At 45.1% G+C, this 20,619-nt stretch overlaps 1 pseudogene; it reads left to right on the top strand.

The window, feature by feature from the left end:
* Positions 1-236: 236 nt before the first annotated feature.
* On the top strand, positions 237-8,800 carry LOC125524288 (annotated as a pseudogene).
* The last annotated feature ends 11,819 nt before the right edge of the window (positions 8,801-20,619 follow it).

The following is a 20,619-nucleotide window of genomic DNA, read 5'->3' as shown; positions in this document are numbered from 1 at the left end:
TTGGTATATTTTTTGTAATATATGACTTGTATTAGGTTAGTCAAATTAATGACCTAGGGATACGCGCACGCCCTGTAAATTAAGAGAGAGGGAGTACCCACTATGAAAATAATAACATAGTCTAGCGAAGTGTGTAAGTTGTTCTTACCCATTGTGACCAGCCTAATGCAGGACTGGCGACGGCACGCTGGCGTTGCGCCGTTATAATTCGCCACGCCAGGCAGAGGAGAGCCGCTTTTCCACGGCTCGGCTCGCTCGCCCGAGGGGAAAAAAAGGAGAAGAGGGAGAGAGAGAGAGAGCTCGCCCGCTCGAGGACGCCCGTTCCTCTTCCTCCGCAAGAAATAGGCGCAAACACAACAACACAGTGGAGCCAACGGAATCCCCAAATCGATCTCTCGTCTCCGGGCCGAGAACCCCCAATTCCCAGTCCCCAGCCCCCATTCCGGTCGCCCTGATCCTCCCCCGCAGGCGATTCGTCGGAGTTCGCCGCCCCTCGCGGCCCCGCCGGTAAGCCCAATCCCTATACACCTATGGCCCTGCCCGGCCTCGCGTTTCTCTCGCCCGTTCCATGGCCAATCGGATCTTCCTTTTCCCCGCGACGCGGCGACGTTCTCTGTTTTCGTGTCCGCTAGGTTACTTTCCGTGCGAATTCCTCAGCGGTTGATGCCGTAATCTGCTGCAGGGTTCTGTGATTCCGCCTCGGGGATCTCTCCGCTGCTCGCCGGCCAGCCATGGCGCCGGCTTCGGCTCCGGCTCCGGCGTTGGACGTCGAGGGCGAGGTCGGCGGCGGCAACAGCCAGAACGCGCTGAAGTCCGAAGCCGACGGGGAGCGTTCCGTCGCTCCCAAGACGGGAGGCGGTTCTGTGCCTGGTGAATTCCGCTCAGATGACCCGGCCACAGATGTCTGCGAGGACGGTATCGACTCCTCAGATGTCCCTGCCCTGGCTGTGGATGTGAACGGCGAGGGCGGCGGGGCCAAGGAGAATCTGGGCAAGGTGCGGGTGAAATCCGAGCCGGAGCACTTTGAGGGCGAAGGCGCCGTTCTCGCCCCTTGCACCGGGCCTGCGGGTGCCAATTTTGTGGGGATAGCTTCCTCCTCCTCCTATAAACTGCCTGTGGCAAGTCCGGAGGACTCGACTGACGAGCGAGGAGGGGATAGCACAGAGTGCTCGAGCTCGTTCGCAGACTCTGGTGATGAGGCAGGCAATGGTGACCTGGAAGTGAATTCTCCCTTTTCAGTTCATGCTAATGGCGGTCAAACCTCCGCGATGCCCAGGTGAGTCTGTTGGCAGTTCCTTGTATGCATTCAATGATACTGGTTGGATGATTATGCAACCCTGTTTCCAGATTGTCTGATTGTATTGTTTGAGAAAGAAATGAACAAGCAGAATACCCTGTTAGGCAGTTAGTAACTGATATTATACACTCTTGGCCTTGGGTTTCCCGCGCTGGCAGGGTAAAGGGCAGTGCTATGAGTACGATAATCTTTTTACGACTTCTGTACGACACTGCCCAGTTACCCTTGGATCAGATCTATGCATCAATAGGAATCGTGGGATCACAACGTTGGACGTGAATCGGAAATATCTAGTCGTACGCAGAGCAATTTCGCAGGGTAAAAGGTAGGTTGTAGAGTTTTGTTTGCTCGTAGCAATTTCGCCAGCTTACTTATTATTGCTTTCCCTAATAAATACTAGTGCATAGGTTATACAGAGCTGGTTACAATTAACTCATCCATCACGCCGGCGACTGTTTATAGTTTATCTGCCAAAATTAGCAGTAAGTGATCCGCGCCGTTTTCTTGTGATCTCATCGTGGTTTTCGCTGAAAATGTTGGGCCTACAATTTAACCTTCATGTGTTTTGTCGAGTATGTATTGAGATTTGTCAAGGAAGTAAGGATAACCAGAAAAATATATTCAAGAGACAACTAGAAACCTTCATGTGAATTGTGAAGGCAAGTGCATGATCTGTAGTTATGTCTTGATGCTGCTCTAGTCACTATTTGAAAAATCTTGGCAAATGAGCAACAGAACACATGAACTGAATTGAATGCCCAACGTCTTCAGCCTCTAGCTCTGCACCAAAATTAATGACTAGAGTACCCCTGGGTAGGGTACATCCTAGTTTAAACAGTCAAGAAGCAATTCATTTGACATAAATGTTAATTCACATATACATTTGCTAACATCAACCATCCAGCTAACCCCGTCTTGAGTAATCCAAAGGCATGTCCGCCAACAGTTCTCTGTGAAGCTCAACAATAACTGAAGGCACTGCTCGTAGTTCATGACCTCTAGTTATAGAATGCAGACTTTCTTCTTTTTTACCCCTCTTTGTCTGATACTCACTGAATTGCTGTCCCAACATCTATGCACCAGCAATACACCCAGGTAGCTATTTGCTAATTTAAACAGTTGAGAAGAATTTCCTTTAGATAAATGTTTATAATTTAAAGACTTCTCTTGTTTGACAACACACAAAATTTGTATAAGTGACTCAAAGTTTATGACATCCAGTTGTGTCCTCAGTTTTCCTTTTAATCGCCCCTTTCTAGTTTCCAAGATCTGCACAACATGTTCACCTTTTTTTAGATCATCAGGGAGGCTGGTGGCCACCCCAGTTCCATTAATCATGAAACCACCAAATCCATACAGGTCTAAAAATCAGGTAAAAAGATCCAGCAGCTAAAAGAAAGTTGGTAAAGACATAAGCCACCTCCAAAAACAGGGGAGGTAAACAAAAGGCTACTTAAAAGGAAAATTACAGCAGGATCATCAGCCCGCAAAAGCCCAAACTATACAGCAAGACCAGAGAAACTTCTGCAACAGCCTCTTCTCGGAACTTGGTCTTCTTCAACGGAGACTGGGTTGGCGATGGCGCAGGTTCCAGAGGACTGCAAGGGCTAAGCATGGAGATCTTCAGAGCACACTGCGGATCCTGCCTGGGAGGGGAAGACAGTAGCTCACCAAGTGGCAGGTCAAGGCTGCGATCAATTGCATCTGACAGAGAAAGCTTGCTAAGGAGCGCTGAATTCAGGTTGGCATCTTCAGTGCCAGACTCATGTGTAGTCACCCCAGCAGGCAGTATGGTATTTTGATCACCGTGGAAAGCATACGGAGAGAGATTCCATTCTCTCCAAAGCACTATACTTGAACAGGATTTTCAATTTTTTCAGAGTAATCAGGATTAGCCACCACACCTGTTTGATGTCAGACCACATCATATTATTATAAACATGGGAATTCCTAGTTTTCCATATATGCACCAAAGAGTATAAGCACAGATATAATTAAGGGCAGCATGATTTTTGTTTGCTGGTCAAAATCTAGCTACTGACAGAAAAACATGTTCACCTTTCAGCTACATTATTGACTGGAGTATCCCAGGGTCTAGTCAAGAGGCAGTTCCTTTGAGTAAACATTGATTCACAGATATAGTTGGCACATCAACTATACATTCATATATTTCTCTTCAATAATTCGAAGCACTCTTTCTCTGTCTTCTTGGATGTAGACACCAAATTTATGTGAAACTCGGCATTACATGAAGGCTGTCTCAAAAGAAAACTGGTGCCACATTTCCTTATTTGAAACATCAGCCAACGTTGTGTCCGACATCTTCAGCCTTCAGCATTAGGGACCAGAGTAGCCCTGTGTAGCTACTTCCTGGTTGAGATAAACATTCATTCAGAGAGATATTTGCCGACATGAATTATCATCTGTTATTCTGACGGCAATGCATGTTGTGTTGTGCACTTGTTTCTTCATAAGTCTAATGAAGCCAAAAATTGAGTTACTCTTGTGTGTGCTTCAAATTTCTAGCTGACCTGTCATATTCTATGGGTATTGCATCCTCAGTGCAATATTTCCATATAGAAGAAATTATATCTACTGTGTTATGCTTCCGTTTTGTGCAATTTTTTCACATGTAAATTATCTTTCAGAAGGAAAAAGGTAACTGCCGAGTGGAGGAATGCGGTCCGCCCAATGCTGTGGAGATGTGAGTGGTTAGAGCTGCGCATGAAGGATCTTTTATCTCAAGTATCAAAGTATGACGGCCAGCTTGCTCTCATCGAGCAGGAAAAAGAGTTGCAGAGAGCAACAAGCAAGACAAATGGTTGTAGGCAAGAATCTGGGAAGAACTGCAGAGACCATGAAACTATTAGCATGGAGAGGAGAAAGCGCAAAAGACATGAAGACACCGTGGACACATCATTGTACCTCAAGAAGCACAAGATATTATCATACTTCTTTGGTCCGCTATCTATTTATTTTCTGTTTGTAGGGATAGTGCATCACTTATCCCATGGTTTTCTATGTTTTGCACCAGGATACTACTGGTAATAATAAGGTTATTCTTGTCTTCTACAGATAAACAAAACAAGGGAGCTGACGCAGATGGCCTCTTAATTGATGATGATAGTCATGGTCAAGGTATGGATATGGTGATCATTTTCAAACTCTTTGCTGGAGTTAACAAAGAAAGTTATTTACTACTGTACCTATCAAAATTTTACATTAAGTCGAGCTGCCATGTTACTTAACCGATAGAAAATGCTTGCTTATATTAGGGCACCTTCATTTGTGTTGTAGTCACATGCAAGCAGTTAAGTAGCTGACCATTAGGAAGCTAAAAACTGCAGTCTTTCATTAGTTATGACTGTATGACAGATTTCAGTGCTCTGCAACCAGCAGACATCTGTGGAACTCATTTTGCTAGGTGCATGCTTACTGTAAGAAAGCTGACAGACCTACTGGCGCCTTGTTCATACACTAGGTAAAAATGTTCAGGGCATCATGTTAGTGAGTGCTTTTATTTTATCAAGATAGCTGACCTGATGGTTTGTTAAATAACCAAGTAAATAAGTATACAGCCATATCTTGGTGTGTGTTCCCTGCATCTAACTGATTCATAAATCTTAGAGTTAGTTTTAACTGTTAACATCCTATTGTATGATGAATCAGTTAAGCGTAGTACGTTGCAGCCGTTTAGGGATTTATTAGGTTGTCAGTGTAGAAAATGCAAAATCCATCTTTACTGCCTACCCTCTGGGTTTTAAGTAATCCCATCGTTGCAAGTGCTATCTGTTTATTTGATTTAGTCCTAATGCAGTTGGGGATGATACTAGACGCCGCCTCGAAATTGTTGGTTTGCCTGCGTCCAAGGAATATGATATGGCTTCCAACCAATTTGTGTTACAAAAAGTTCTCATGAAAATTGGTGGTATCCAGTCTCGAGTTCATCGTCTACAAGAGCGTCTCAGCAAGGCTCGCTCTAAACAAGCAAAGTTGGCATCTTTCATGGATCATGACCAGGTCAAGGTGGCTGAGAAGAGGCAAAGGATACAAAAACGTGCATTCTCTCCTGAGAATGATCGATATGCTAAGCCACAGAAAAAGAAGAAGCTAAACATTTTGCTGGAGCAGGAGGATAGACCAACTCTGTCAGTAAATCCCACATTGTCTGAGAGGGCAACTGATTGTTTAATAGAAGATCCACAGGGTAATAGTGAAGAAAAAGCTCTAGAGAGGAGCCAGGCACATAAGAAAGACATCACAGCGGATCTACTTCTAGCTGTTGAAAGTTCCTTACCAAATGGTCATTTGGGAGATTTGTGCAAAGAAGTAAGTCCTTGCTCCTTGGTCCGTTAACAGATGTTTCTTCTTTGTTTCGTTGCATGGTCCTTAGCTTATGCTTCTTTAGTCCATTGCTTTGATCTTGTTCAGTTGTGGTGAATTTGGTTCAGCTCAGTTGTATTTAAAGATATTCATTGTGAAATGGAATACATATCCACCTATGGCTTGTATGTACATAGTAGGACTTCGATTTAGAAAACCCTAATTATGAAGTATATAGAATATAAAACAAATGCTACACTGCTGTGAAAATATTGTACAAATGACTTGTCTACTTGTGAACTCTGGTCGAGTTAAATGCGTCATTAGTCCATTAACTCAAACTCTTTGCGCACTTTAGACCAAGAACTCAGAAAATGATTGATTTAGGCCAACTCGTTTATTTGATCAGTTAAGGCTAAAACCGATCCAGGAGAGAAAAGAACGTCCACGTGGCTGTCGCATCGGCATATCTTGAACCACTCGCGCTTGGATTAATTTTACAGGGTGGATTTTTGCAAAAGAAGCTGTCACAATTTAGCTAATGGCACATTAAAAAAAAATATAAGCGAGCAGTGTATTGAGTGGGAATCGAACCTAGGCCTTACAGAATATAAGCGACAACTCGATCCGCTAGAATGCACAATAATTTGATATAAATGAGGTTAATTAATTATTTCTATACGGTACGTTTAATTGTTTTTGAAAAAATAGCCAATTGTTGATGTTATTTGTGTTTAAAAAATAAAAGACATCGGGCATCAGGTAGGCTTGAATGGGCGCCCTAAGTAAAGGAACGTGATGTGCTGATGCTAGGATGCAAATCGTTTCATCGCAAAAAAAGAGAAGAAGAGCCATGCATCATACTCGCAAAAATAAAAATAAATTAGCAGGACAACTATTTTGCAGCTAAAAAAGAAAAAAAGCAGTATGACATAACCACCATTGTTTATTTCCCAAACAAGGAGAGGAGAAGAAACAAATACGTACACATTGTGGATGCTTGCGGTATCTCGTTTGCTAGAACTAGCAGCTTAGCCGGCCAAACATATCTTGATTTAGTTTACATAATAAAAGGAGCATGTAATGATGGTTCGCCGTGCTTCTATATAGTTTTTTTAGGGTAAAGCTGGTGATATATACTAAGCTTCCATCCTATTAGAGTCATTAAACAGGAAAGAAATAACTTTATTTATCAATAAAAATAGTGTTAATTCTAGTGGTTGGAGGTGTCACTTATTTTCCCTAAGGCCTAGGTTCGACTCCCACTCAGTTTTTTTTAAATATGCCATTAGCTAAATTGTGATGGCATATTTGCAAAAAAACACCCTATAAAATTTACCCAAGCGCGAGTGGTCCAAGATATGCCGACGTGGTAGCCACATGGACGGTTTTTTTATCTCCCAGATCGGTTTTGGTCTTAACTGATCAAATAAACGAGTTTATGGCCTAAATCGATCATTTTCCAAGTTCTTTGCCTAAAGTGTGCAATGAGTTTGAGTTAATGGATTAATGGCGCATTTCACTCACTCTGATCCCCCACCCCCACCCACGAACCCTGAAACAATGTCTTCCCTGTGATACAAGAACTGTAATTAAGTCTTGGATACGGGATTTGGGACCTGTGACAGATGTGTAGCATGTTATACATGAGATCTTAGGAGTACATTTCATAGGAGGATGCTTGTACACCAGATCCATCCAGAATTTCATATTTACTGTGCCATGACAAGTAGAAATTGCAGGTTCTAAAACTGAGAAGTCACAGTGCAATGTACTGAAGCACTTCACTTGCAATTTTTCGATAGCACACAATACAACTATGCTATATTTCTTCGGCAGCTACCAGATCTTTCAGTGGCCAGATAATTTAGGTTATGCCATATACATCCACTATCCAATAATCATCTGATTCATTTCAGTTGCTAAGAACCTTTTATTTGGCTAATCCCTTTTTTTAATAAGTTAGCTCCTTGGGTAATACTTCTGCATGGGCATTAGTTGATATTGTTGCTGTTTCTTTTCACAGAACACTGATGATATCCTCATAGACAACCAAGGGGCCAAAGATGGGTATCAGCCGTTTGAGAACACCAAGCACCCCCCTGAGGAACCACCTGTGCTTATTGAGAATGTTGCTAAAACTGCTCCATCGAAAGTTGGGAATACCTCTGAACCAGTGGAAGCCGAGAAAAGTTTGGTCCCACTGGTTAAGCAAGAAGTAACTATTGGAAAACTGCCAGTTTTGAAGCATGTCTACTCTGGAAAGAAACGTGGAAGGACACCCAAGACAGAAGATATGGACTCTGCAGCTGCATCCAAGAACCACAATAAAGAGGCCTCTGAAACACCTTCTGCAAAGCAGAAAGCTGAGACAACACCCTGCGCTGAAAACGAGAACGCTGGCTCAAAGAAGCAGAAAACAGTGGACATTCGGTCTCCTTCAAATAAGTCAAACTCTGGGAATTCTTGTTCAGCTGCAGAGAAGCTGAAAATTGGAAACTCATCCTCAGCTGCAAAGGCGCAGAAATCTGGAAGCTCATCCTCATCCGCAAAGGCTCCAAAAACAGGAAACTCATCCTCAGATGGAAATAAGCAGGCAGCTGGAAACTCATCATCAGCTGCGAAGAAGCCAAAAATGGGGAACTCATCCTCGGATGGAAAGAAGCAGGCAGCTGGAAACTCATTCACAGCTGCGAAGCCAAAAACAGGAAAGTCATCTCCAGATGGAAAGAAGCAGGCAGCTGGAAACTCGTCCGCACCTGCAAGGACGGAGATGAGTGAAAACATCCACACCAATCTTAGGATTGAGAAGGCTATCTTGGTGGAGGTGAACAGCAGGAGGAGTCAAAGGGTACGAAAGCCTAAGGTTTACTGAAGCAAAACCGGACTGCTCAAATTCAGGGTAGTGTAATTATGAAAAACAGGTCTTGTTTATCAATCTATCCCTTCCGTCTTGCTGAAGTTCGTAGCTATATTGACAGCGGCTTCTCGCAAAGTAATTTAGTGTAGATATTCCTAACCTTTTCGTTTGGGTCACCAAACTAAAAATATGCTTCTTATGTATAGTTGTTCTTTGCTGAGCTTGTGATGCAAATATGCTTGCACTTGGTGTCTCTCTACTGCATTGTTTGTTCAGTTTTGACACTTCCAGTTGTATTCACCTAGCATTTGTTTCCTTCCTTGGTTGGTGATGTTTGAGTCAGGCCAGACCTCCACCCTTCTACTACTCCGTCCCACAATATAAGATCGTTTTGCGAGCTGTTTTAGCTTGCAAGACGATCTTATATTACGGGACGGAGTATATTGCAGGTTGAAGACGATAAAATTATGTGCCCCATAATTCATTAGTTGAGGCGAATCAGTCTGCCCTCCTGATGGAGACAATGATGATTGATAACACCAAAAGATCAACCCTTGCACCTTCAGTTGGTCACTTGACACAGACTGCCAAAGAAGGCTTAATTCCCATTCAAAAAGAGAAGGCTTAATTCTCTGTCACAGAGAATCAGAGGACAGCGAGGAGTAATCTTGGATTTACTGGTCGGAATATTTACCCTTCTAGGAAGAGAGGAAATTGGTGTTCAGAAAAGCTTCAAGCTGGCAGAAAAAGTTGCATTGATAATGGAATAAGCGCAACCTTTCCTTTCATAGGTACATCCTTCTAACCAATACTTTTAACAGTTTGCAACCTGTGATATAGCTCATGTCATGGAGTAGATGTGTCCTAGCTTTATGACCGTTCAAACTCATTCGTAAGCGTCAGCATGCTTTTCTGTGTACATTTGATGGGAGCATACTAGATATATGGTCTGTTTGTGGCATAACTAAATAGAGTCATATTGAACTGCTGAAGATTTCAAGACCAGGTAGGTTATCTCTCTTATCGCATACAGCTGAAGAAGTTCAGCCTTTTTGCTGTGGGAGGTGCGTGATAGTGATCTGGTGAAGGATGCGGTGACTACAGCTAACGGCCTGACTGGTGCATCCGGTGATTTACTGTTGAAGAGCATTACTTGTAATAAAATATCCTCATAAATTTGAAATTAAGTAATCCTGGTAAACTTTAATCAGATTCTAAAGAGCTAAAACTTTGTGGGAAGAAGTTTTTGAAAATCCTAGAACCTGCTGTTTCTGCTTTTCTCTGCACCTTGGAGTGTATGCATGAATTGCAAATGTTATGGTAGAAGCTTCACTCTTTGTTTTACTTACACATACGCGATCAGTCATCTTATCAAGCAGTCCATTTTCACCCTTGTATTTACTCTGAAGAACATTGAGGTTTGTATATATTTTTCAGTTATTTCTGAAAATGAAGAGAAGGCTGGCAAGGTTTTGACATGTCTCCTTCCTTACTTTCAGTTTGAGAGTATCAGCTCGGACATCTCTGGTTTCACGGATCATCAAAACTGCTGATAAGTCCCTTAACAAAGTTGAACAAAACGCAGCTATGTGTTGATAAGTGTCCAAGTGGAAAATTACCGGCAGGGTAGACCCGTCCTGATGAGATTGAAAGTATCTTAAGAGACGTTTTCCCCGACCATTTGTTCATGTTAGTCGGATCACCTGAGCAAACTGCTACTACCTACTTTCTCCGTCCCATATCAATTGATGCTCAAGCGGATGTATCTAGCACAAAAATATGTATAGATACATCCATTTGAGCGTCAATTATAAGGGACAGGGACGGAGGGAGTACCAAACTGCAGATTTGGCCAATGATGATCTGTAAAAGAACAGAACAGACTCCTGAAAATACAGTCTGAACTCTGCAGATTCATCCTATAGAAGCGTGTCAAATCGGACTTGTGCCATCATCGTGGGATGAGAAACTTAATCAGCAGTGCCATCATCCCACATTCCTTTGATATCAACTCGCTCGCACTCTATAGCAAGTATGATCTCTTCTACTACTGATTGTACTAAAAATAAGCTAAACTACATCTCTTTTCATTCTCTAACAGACTTAACAGAATACGTCTATCTGGTTTGTCCAGCAGCACGACCAACGCACGTATGATCATGTCCTTGCTCTAGCCAGCTAAATGGTGGTACGTGTAGTCAAATCGGACTTGTGCGCCATCACCTCCACATCCCAACGTATTTTGCCGGAGCAGGAAACTAAAACACTCACAGATCCATGCCTCGAAATCTGTCACCAGAAAATCGAACATTTTCTTTTCAAATAGATCGTTGAAATTCTCAAGATACATGTCAACTGAGATTGGAGGTTGGTGCTCTACACCTCAGGAAACGGAAAATCCTGTTCAAGGAGGAGCACTTGCAAGTTGCAACAGATAGATGCGAAAATATGAAGGAGAACCTGGGTACCAGCGCACCTTATATGCAAAAAAAAAGTAATTCAAAAAAAGTTCAAAAAATTCTAAATCTTTTTTGGTATTAAACATGATCAAGTATTGTAGTCATATAAAAAGATTCGTCGGGGAATGACTTCCGTTGCATCCTGGGTCGAAGATTCGGCAAAAAACGCTATATACAAGTACTGTACACGCTATATTGTTGTCATAAATTTGTCTTTTTTGCCGTGGAGTCAATATGAATCATTTCTTGTCCAAACTTTTTATACGAGTATAATACCTGATCATGTTTGATTCCAAAAAAGATTTAGAATTTTTGAATTTTTTTTGAATTACTAATTTTTTTTCCGCATAGGGTGCGCGGGTACCCGAGAGCACCAATTTCGCGTCTTAGATAGATGCTTTTACTATTCTTTTCATGTGAGACCAACAACCTTCGCAATAAACAAATACATCTTTTTTTTATTCACATGTGGAAGTAGCAAACTTTCAAGAGACATAAACAATTGTATTTTACTCATGTGTGGGACCTAACACAAATAAACAAATATTCTACTACTTTAATGAGAAACCAACACTCATGTAGAAGACACAAATAACAATTGCAAACAATATGACTCCCAACTCAAGATCATGATTTTAGTTTTAGTTTCTCCTAACAATTTTTTTAAGTTCTATATCATATCATAGGACATTGAACAAATTGTAATGCCCATTCTCCCATGTTTCTAAATTAAAATGTTGTCTCACTATATACTATCTTTCAAAGGACCTACTACGGTCACATCAAATTCTTCGACACCTACCTCATCCCTCTTACTGTATTTTTGCTCCCTTTAATCGTGAATCGTGCAAGATATATACTACAATCTTTTGATCATCTTCTAAGTCGGTGGCCTAACGTCTCTCATTTTTAATAGCTTCGTGGCAACGCACGGGCACTGTGCTAGTGATGGTAAAATCCCTACTTCGAGCACCAATCCAAGTGACGCTAGGGTAGGCTACCCGGACCCTGATGGTGTCCTCACCAAGTTCTCCGTAGCTGAACCTGAATCAAGGCCACTGGGAAGCCCCCTCTCCCCACCTGCGCCCCCTGGTGCTTGGATCAAGAAAACAGTCTCCCTCAGCCCGTCTATGCCGTTGGAGTTGCCGCCCTCTCCTACTCCATCCCCGATGAAGAAGCTCAAAATCAAGGCCGTGACAGGTGTTGAAGCTGCACTAGAGCAAGGTGTGGCATTGAGGGGCCCATCCCCTTTTCTCCCGGCTTAGGAAATGTAGCTTATGCTCTCATTTTAGTAGTACATGATTGGAGCTTTAAAAGGCGGGAAACTTATCCCTGGTCAGTAATAAACGTAGACAAGATTTTCTTTTTTTCCTAGAGAAAAAAAAAATGCTTTTTTCTGCTTTCTCTTTCGGAAATCAAGAGGGAGAGGGAGGGGGGGGGGGGGGGGGGGGGGGGGGTTGTGGGCTCTCCAAATGCTCTAAAAAATGTACATATATTCCAATTTGGTGTCAACGAAAGAGTCTGTGAGGGTACGTGTTGCCCGATCTATAGGTTTTCTTCTGAGCATGCTGAAAGGATCGATATGGTTGACTAGAGGGGGGGGGGTGAATAGGCAACTACCAATTTTTAGCTTTTCTTTACCAAATTAAACTTTGCATCAAAGTAGGTTGTCTAGATGTGCAACTAGGTGAGCAACCTATATGATGCAATAACAACAAGCATACAAGCAAGCAAGGGAAGAAACACTAAATAGCTTGCACAAGTAAAGGTAAGAGATAACCAAAAGTGGATCCGGCGAAGACGAGGATGTGTTACCGAAGTTCCTTCCTTTTGAGGGGAAGTACGTCTCCATTGGAGCGGTGTGGAGGCACAATGCTCCCCAAGAAGCCACTAGGGCCACCGTATTCTCCTCACGCCCTCACACAATGCGAGATGCCGTGATTCCACTATTGGTGCCCTTGAAGGCGGTGACCGAACCTTTACAAACAAGGTTGGGGCAATCTCCACAAATTAATCGGAGGCTCCCAACAAGACCACGAAGCTTCACCACAATGGAATATGGCTCCGAGGTGACCTCAACCGTCTAGGGTGCTCAAACACCCAAGAGTAACAAGATCCGCTAGGGATGAGTGGGGGAATCGAAAATCCCTTGGTGGAAGTGTAGATCGGGGCCTTCTCAAACACTCCCGAGCCAATCAACAAGTTTGATTGGCTAGAGAGATAGATCGGGCGAAAATGGAGCTTGGAGTATTTAATGGAGCTTGAGCAATAAATGGAGCTTGGGGGAGGAAGAGGTAGGTGAGAAGAAAGAAGGGGACTCCCTTTTATAGTGGGGGCAACAATCCCGTTGCCCCCCACCAACCAGCCCCGCACAGGGCGGTACTACCGCTGAGAGGGGGGCGGTACTACCGCCAGGACAACGGTACTACCGCGCCAGCCAGCGGTACTGCCACGCTGAGGAGACCAGTAGGGAACGGACCCAAATGCGGTACTACCTCCTGGAATGGTACTACCGCCACTACAACCGTGACTAGTGCCGCAAAACCCGACACGAGAAAAAGACCTCTCGAATCGAGGCGGTAGGAGCCAGACTGCCCAGCGGTACTACGGCAGTGGGGTCAAGGGCGGTAGTACCGCTGTGGAGCGGTACTGCCGCTTGTGACCCTTCGGCCGTAGTACCGCAGGCAGTGCGGTACTACCGCTGGGGCGAGAGAGAGAGAGAGAAGAAATCTCTCAAAGATGCTGAGGACAAGGCGGAGGTGCCAGGCCCCCAGCGGTACTACTGCTGTGGAGCCACGGGCGGTACTACCGCTGCGGAGCGGTACTGCCGCTTGTGGCTCCTCAGCGGTACTACCGCTGGGTGCGCGGTACTACCGCTTTGACCCAGACAGGACAAGGAAGAGAGGAGAGATCTCTTCAATGGAAAGGAAATGCTCGGAGGGTGAGAAGCTGATGTGTACGTGATGATTCCATCCATGCAAAACCCCAGCGGACCCCCTCTTGATAGTACGGTGCCCTCTACGCAACTAGTCCACCGAGAAAGAAACGAAAGAGCTACATCGTCTTGAAATACACTCCGAGGGGAAGAAGGCGTCTCGTGCCAGGGGAGAATCTGTGAATTATTCAAAGCACAAGATTAGTCCGCAACATGTTGTCATCAATCACCAAAACTACCTTGAGAGAGATATGCCGTAACAATCTCCCCCTTTTTGGTGGATTGATGACAACTAGGGATTTGCGCAAGGAAAAGAAATAAAACGAAGAAAGCTAAGAACTACAAAATATAGACGGGCTCCCCCAGAATGTGTGCACCAAGAGATGGCACGACACACACATTCGGATCAACACTCCCCCTATATTTTATAGTCCAACAATACTAAGCACAAGATATATGAGAGAAGTGAATAAACAGGACAAGCATGCATCTCACAATAAACTACAGTACTCTGAAATGACATAAGTAATAAGGTAGCGATAGGGAGCATATGTCTCACACCATATGTCTAGAACTTAGGACTCACACCAAACCAAACCAAAGAAGGACACCGAGAGAACACACAAGAAACCACAAGACGACTCAAAGCACGACACAAGAAGCAAATCCCTACACTCTCTCCCCCTTTGGCAGCGAGACACCAAAAAGGGCATAGAGTGACACTACGACTCCAGGTGATGGGAGGAGGAAGATCTCGAACATCACATCTCTGCATCTTCATCGTGGGTCGAGAACTGCTCGGCATCGGAGTCGGTCCAGTGGCAATTCTGATGAATCCAGTCCTCCTCTTCAGTGATCTGACCCTCAGACCCACCGGCAACTGTTGCTCCCATCTGACGCATGAGCTCCTTGTGGCGCGTCCTGGCATGCTTCTCCGCCACATGAGTCATGTACTGACCATGAGACTTCATGCAGAAAAGCTTCTTCATCTTGCGCTTAAGCTTCTGTGCCCACGACGGTTCTGCACTAGAGGGGCCAAAGTTCTCCTCATGAGCATCAGTAGCAGCCTCACCCTCGATCCCCATGGCAGCAGCAGCAGCAGACGGACCCTCTGTGGCAGCAGTAGCAGATGGACCCCCTGTGTGAGGCGCTGTCCAGTTGTCCTTCTTCCTCAAACGCTTGATCTCATGAGAAACCAAGTCTCCAGTCTCTAGCAGCACTCTGGGATAGGTCTGTGCCCAGGCCCTCTCAATGAGCCTCATGATGAATGGACCATAGATAGGACACTTGCGCTCAGACACGACAGATAGAAGTTCAGACCACATGACATGAGAGATATCCAGGCTCTCTCCAGTGCTTGCTTCCTTCTCATGCTGACAGAAAAGGAGCATGTCCACGGGGTAAGAGTGGATCATATCCAGATTCCCGATCCGAGGGAAGAGAGTCTCACGGAATATGCGATGAAGAATGTCCAGATACGGAGACAGCTCATAGGTCTTCTTCTTAGTTACTGGGTGAACCTTCACAGTGCAGTAGGGCCAAAGGGCTTGCTTGTGGGTGGACGTAGCATTGCGGTGAGGGCGGAACCCGACAGGAGTCTCAAGCCCGGTATCCACCACATCAAGTAACTCCATGAAAGCCTTCCACTTGACAGAAAGAAGCTTGCCATTGGTCATCCATGTCAGAGTCCTGTCGACATCCGTCCCAAGATGGACGATGGCATAGAATTGAGCCACCAAATCCGCATCGAAATCCTTGTTGAATTGCATGATCCTGAGAATGTTCAGCTGCGTGCACATCTGAAGAGCTTCGCCAAAGTACTTCGGGTCCTTCTCCATAGCATCAGTGTCAATGGAGCGAACATCAACAAAAAGATTCTTCTTGGCCTTGATCACATCAAAGTAGATGGCAAACTGAAAACGGTTCCAGAACGGGCGGTTGACCAAAGTGGGTTCTTGGTCCACCGCATAGGGGTTGCGGCGACGCTTCTCCCAAAACTCCTTGTTGGTCATCTCAGTCACAGTCTTCCCTTTTGGCTTGTTGGCGGCTCGCTTCGATTACTGAGGAGGTGGAGGAACACTTGCAGATGCACTTGCTGGAGGTGGTTGGGTGCTCGAGGAACCACCGACTGGCTCTGAGGTGCGATAGCGTTTTGATGTGGCACGCCCGGGGTTGATACGGCGACCTTGCTGCTCGGAAAGGTCATCACCTGGAGCCAAACACAAGAACACGCAAAACAACCAGAAAGAACGAGCATAAGCCAACAAACTCAACAAAAAGATCAAGGTAAGGCAGGAAAATGATGGAAATTGGCATGCAGCGGTAGTACCGTGACCTGCCCGCGGTAGTACCGCCCCAAGCGGTAGTACCGCCCCAAAGGGAGCGGCAGTACCGCTCTAGGTCAAGTGGTAGTACCGCTCCAAAGAGAGCGGTAGTACTGCTTGAGGCGGAGAAACAACAGTTTCTTATAGCACGAGGCGGTGAAACAACGGGTTCCTACTACCGTGGTCAGATCCGGCACTACCGGCCTACCAAATTCAAAAATAATCCTACCAAACTATAATCGAGATAGTCTAGTTGCCTTCTCCAATCAACTCAAGCCTAGATTTAGCCAAAAATCTAGAGATGCAACCACCATTGCCCCTAAGAAACAAGAACTGAAAAAGAGACAAAACGAAAGAAGGAACGGGGGCAATACCGGCATCCATGGCAAGAGGACGAGGTGGGAATCGACTCCACCAAAGGAAATGGAGAGGGACGCCATGGAGACGGAGATCCGCCGGAGCCCTCCCGCGGCGAGAGGAGGCTGGAGAGAGGAAGAGAAAAGAGGGGCGAAGTGAATGGGTATGGGGGAGAAGAAACCTCCCCCTGCCCCGACTTAACCCCCTGTTCTCGTCCCCCAGCGGTAGTACCGTGCTGGGGGGCGGTAGTACCGCTTACGAGTGGTAGTACCGCGCACCACCAGCGGTAGTACCGCCTAGCACGCCATGGCAACTAAACAGACACGGCTTTAGCTCGACGAAACGACAAAAACGGCAAGAGAAAAAGAGAGAAAAAAACACAACAACAAACGACCAAGACACACCTCTTCAAAAGAGGGCGGTGGCCGAGGCCACCTATGTTTGAGTCAAAAGGTATGGCACCGTGAAGATTTTAACCTTGGGCCCATGACCAAAACTCGTCTTTGAAGCACAAGTGCCATCAACAATGGCTAAAGTGAAAGACTTGATCAATTTATGCATAATGGGGGGAGGGAGAGTTCATTGAGAGAACAACACTCCCCCTATGTCCATGCCTACACCTAAACTAGACAACAAATGAGCGTGGTAGGGTGTGCACGGGTTCAAGCCACATTGCTCAAATTAATGATATTTAGCTCATGCCTTAACTTGCGAAATCTTGCTTCATCCAAGGGCTTCGTGAAAATATCTGCAAGGTTGTCATGAGTGTTGACATAGTTGAGCTCGATCTCTCCTTGCCTAATGCGATCCCGGATGAAGTGATACCGAATCTCAATATGCTTCGTCTTGAAGTGTTGCACTGGGTTGAGAGAAATCTTGATGGCACTTTCATTGTCACACCAAAGAGGCACTTTGTCACAAGTGACACCGTAATCCTTTAAAGTTTGCCTCATCCATAGAAGTTGTGCACAACAACTACCGACGGCAACATACTCCGCCTCAGTGGACGAGAGAGAGACACACAACTTTGCTTTTTGGAAGACCAACTTACCAAAGAGCAACCAAGGAATTGGCACCCTCCGGAAGTGGACTTCCTATCCACTTTGTCTCCCGCCCAATCGAAATCCGAGTACCCTACAAGCTTGAAGTTTGATCCTCTTGGGTACCATAAGCCAAAGTTTGGGGTATGAGCCAAATATCGAAAGATTCGTTTGACCACCACAAAGTGACTTTCCTTAGGTGTGGCTTGAAACCGTGCACAAATTCCCACACTCAACATGATGTCCGGTCTAGATGCACAAAGGTAAAGCAAGGATCCAATCATGGAACGATATACCTTTTGATCCACCACTTTACCATTGGGATCTAAGTCAAGTTGGCACTTGGTGGGCATTGGAGTGGAGGCCGGCTTGACGTCACTTAGCTTGAATCTCTTGAGCATGTCTTGAGTGTATTTGGATTGATTGATGAAGGTTCCTTCTCTTCTTTGCTTCACTTCGAACCCTAGAAAGAACTTCAACTCTCCCATGGAGGACATCTCGAACTTTGAGGTCATGAGAGCGGAAAATTCCTCATTGAAAGCTTTGTTAGGAGAACCAAAGATAATATCATCAACATATAATTGGCACACAAACAACTCCCCTTTGACCTTCTTAGTAAAAAGAGTGGGGTCGATTAGCCCAACTTCAAAACCACGGTCTTGTAACAACTCGGTAAGGTAGTCATACCACACACGTGGGGCTTGTTTAAGGCCATAGAGTGCCTTATCGAGTTGATACACATGATCGGGAAAGTAGGGATCCTCGAACCCGGGGGGTTGCTTGACGTAAACCAATTCATTAATGAGACCATTAAGAAAAGCACTCTTCACATCCATTTGTTGTAACTTAAAGTTATGATGAGAAGCATATGCAATCAACATGCGAATGTATTCAAGACGAGCAACGGGAGCAAAGGTTTCACCGTAGTTGATACCCTCGACTTGGGAGTAGCCTTGTGCTACCAAACGAGCCTTGTTGCGAATGATAATCCCATGGGCATCTTGCTTGTTCTTGAATATCCACTTGGTTCCAATGACATTGTGGTTCCCCGTTGGCCTTGGCACCAATCTCCACACTTTGTTGCGCTCGAAGTTGTTGAGTTCTTCGTGCATGGCATTGAGCCAATCCGGATCTTCTAGCACCTCATAGACCTTGTGGGGTTCCACACAAGAGACAAACGCGTGATGCTCACAATAATTTTCTACTTGTCTACGAGTGCTTACCCCCTTTCTTAAGCTTCCAAGCACATTCGTCATGAGATGATCCTTGGTGGAGAGCTTGGAAGCAACCTTGGTGGCACGACGCTCTAATTCCTCCTTGGTGGTGAGTTGAGGAGCGGTTACTTGATCATCTTGAGCGCCGTCATGAACTTGTTCTTGATCTTGAACTTGCTCGGGGGAGAGAACTTGACCTTGGGCATCACTTAGTGCGTCAACACCGTCTTGAGTATGATCTTTCCCTTGGTCTTGTTCATGAGGTTGAGGGCCTTCACTTTGTTCTTCGGAAGCGTGTGGGCCTTGGGTTGGTGATGGCTCCACTTGAGTGGAGCATTGTCCTTCTCCTTCGGCCACAAGGGGTTCCTCAATGGGTAGGATGAAACCAACACCCATTCTTCTTATGGCTTGAGGAGGAATTTCATCACCTACATCACAAGTGCCACTTTGCTCCACTTGGGAGCCGTTATTCTCATCAAACTCCACGTTACACGTCTCCTCAATAAGTCCCGTGGATTTATTGAGGACACGGTAAGCATGAGAGTTTGTAGCATAACCAACAAATATGCCCTCATAAGCTCTAGCCTCAAATTTAGATAACCGAACACCTTTCTTGAGAATGAAACACTTACACCCGAATACCCAGAAGTACTTGAGGTTGGGCTTGTTACCGGTGAGTATCTCATATGGAGTCTTGTTCAAACCCTTGCGGAGGTAGAGCCAATTGGATGCATGACACGCGGTGTTGATGGCTTCGGCCCAAAAGTTGTATGGAGACTTGAACTCCGCCATCATGGTCCTTGCCGCATCCATCAACGTCCGGTTCTTCCTCTCCGCAACACCGTTTTGTTGAGGGGTGTATGCTGCGGAATATTGATGCTTGATTCCCTCATCACTAAGAAATTCATCCAAGGTGTAGTTCTTGAACTCGGTGCCGTTGTCACTTCTTATTGTCAAGATCTTTGCATTGTGTTGACGTTGTGCTTCATTTGCAAAGTCAATGATGGTTTGTTGGGTCTCGCTCTTCCTCTTGAAGAAATACACCCATGTGTACCTTGAGTAGTCATCTACAATCACCAAGCAATACTTCCTACCTCCAAGACTATCGAAGGATGGGGGCCCAAAAAGATCCATGTGAAGGAGCTCCAAGGGCCTCTTTGAATAGATGATAGTCGTGGGAGGGTGAGCCTTCTCATGTAGCTTTCCTTCGATACAGGCACTGCAAGCACGATCTTTAACAAAACTAACATTCGTTAGTCCACGGACATGGTCCCCCTTGAGGAGACTTTGCAAAGATCTCATATTGACATGGGCTAAACGGCGATGCCAAAGCCATCCCACATCAACTTTAGCCATTAGGCATGTCGCGGTCTTAGTGGGTCGCTCCGAAAAGTTAATCACATATAGACCGTTCTCGACATGCCCAACAAAAGCTACTTTAAGAGTCTTGCTCCACAAGAGGGCCACGGTATCGATATCAAAGAAAGTGGCAAAGCCCATGATTACAAGTTGACGAACGGAAAGTAAATTGTATGCAAGGGACTCAACAAGCATGACCTTCTCGATCGTGAGATCATGAGAGATGACCACCTTGCCAAGTCCCAATACCTTAGAGGATGAGGCGTCACCCCACTCGACATTGGTGGGAATAGATGGAACTTTGTGCACGTCCACCACCAAGTCCTTGCTTCCGGTCATATGATTTGTAGCTCCGCTATCGAGCAACCATGATCCACCACCGGAAGCAAACACCTACAAGAGATCAATGCTTGGTTTTAGGTACCCATTTTGTAATGGGTCCTTTGATGTT

The sequence above is a fragment of the Triticum urartu genome, chromosome 7 (assembly GCF_003073215.2).
Source record: "Triticum urartu cultivar G1812 chromosome 7, Tu2.1, whole genome shotgun sequence".
NCBI classification, from domain to species: Eukaryota; Viridiplantae; Streptophyta; class Magnoliopsida; order Poales; family Poaceae; genus Triticum; species Triticum urartu.
This window is presented reverse-complemented; position numbering and strand designations above follow the sequence as displayed.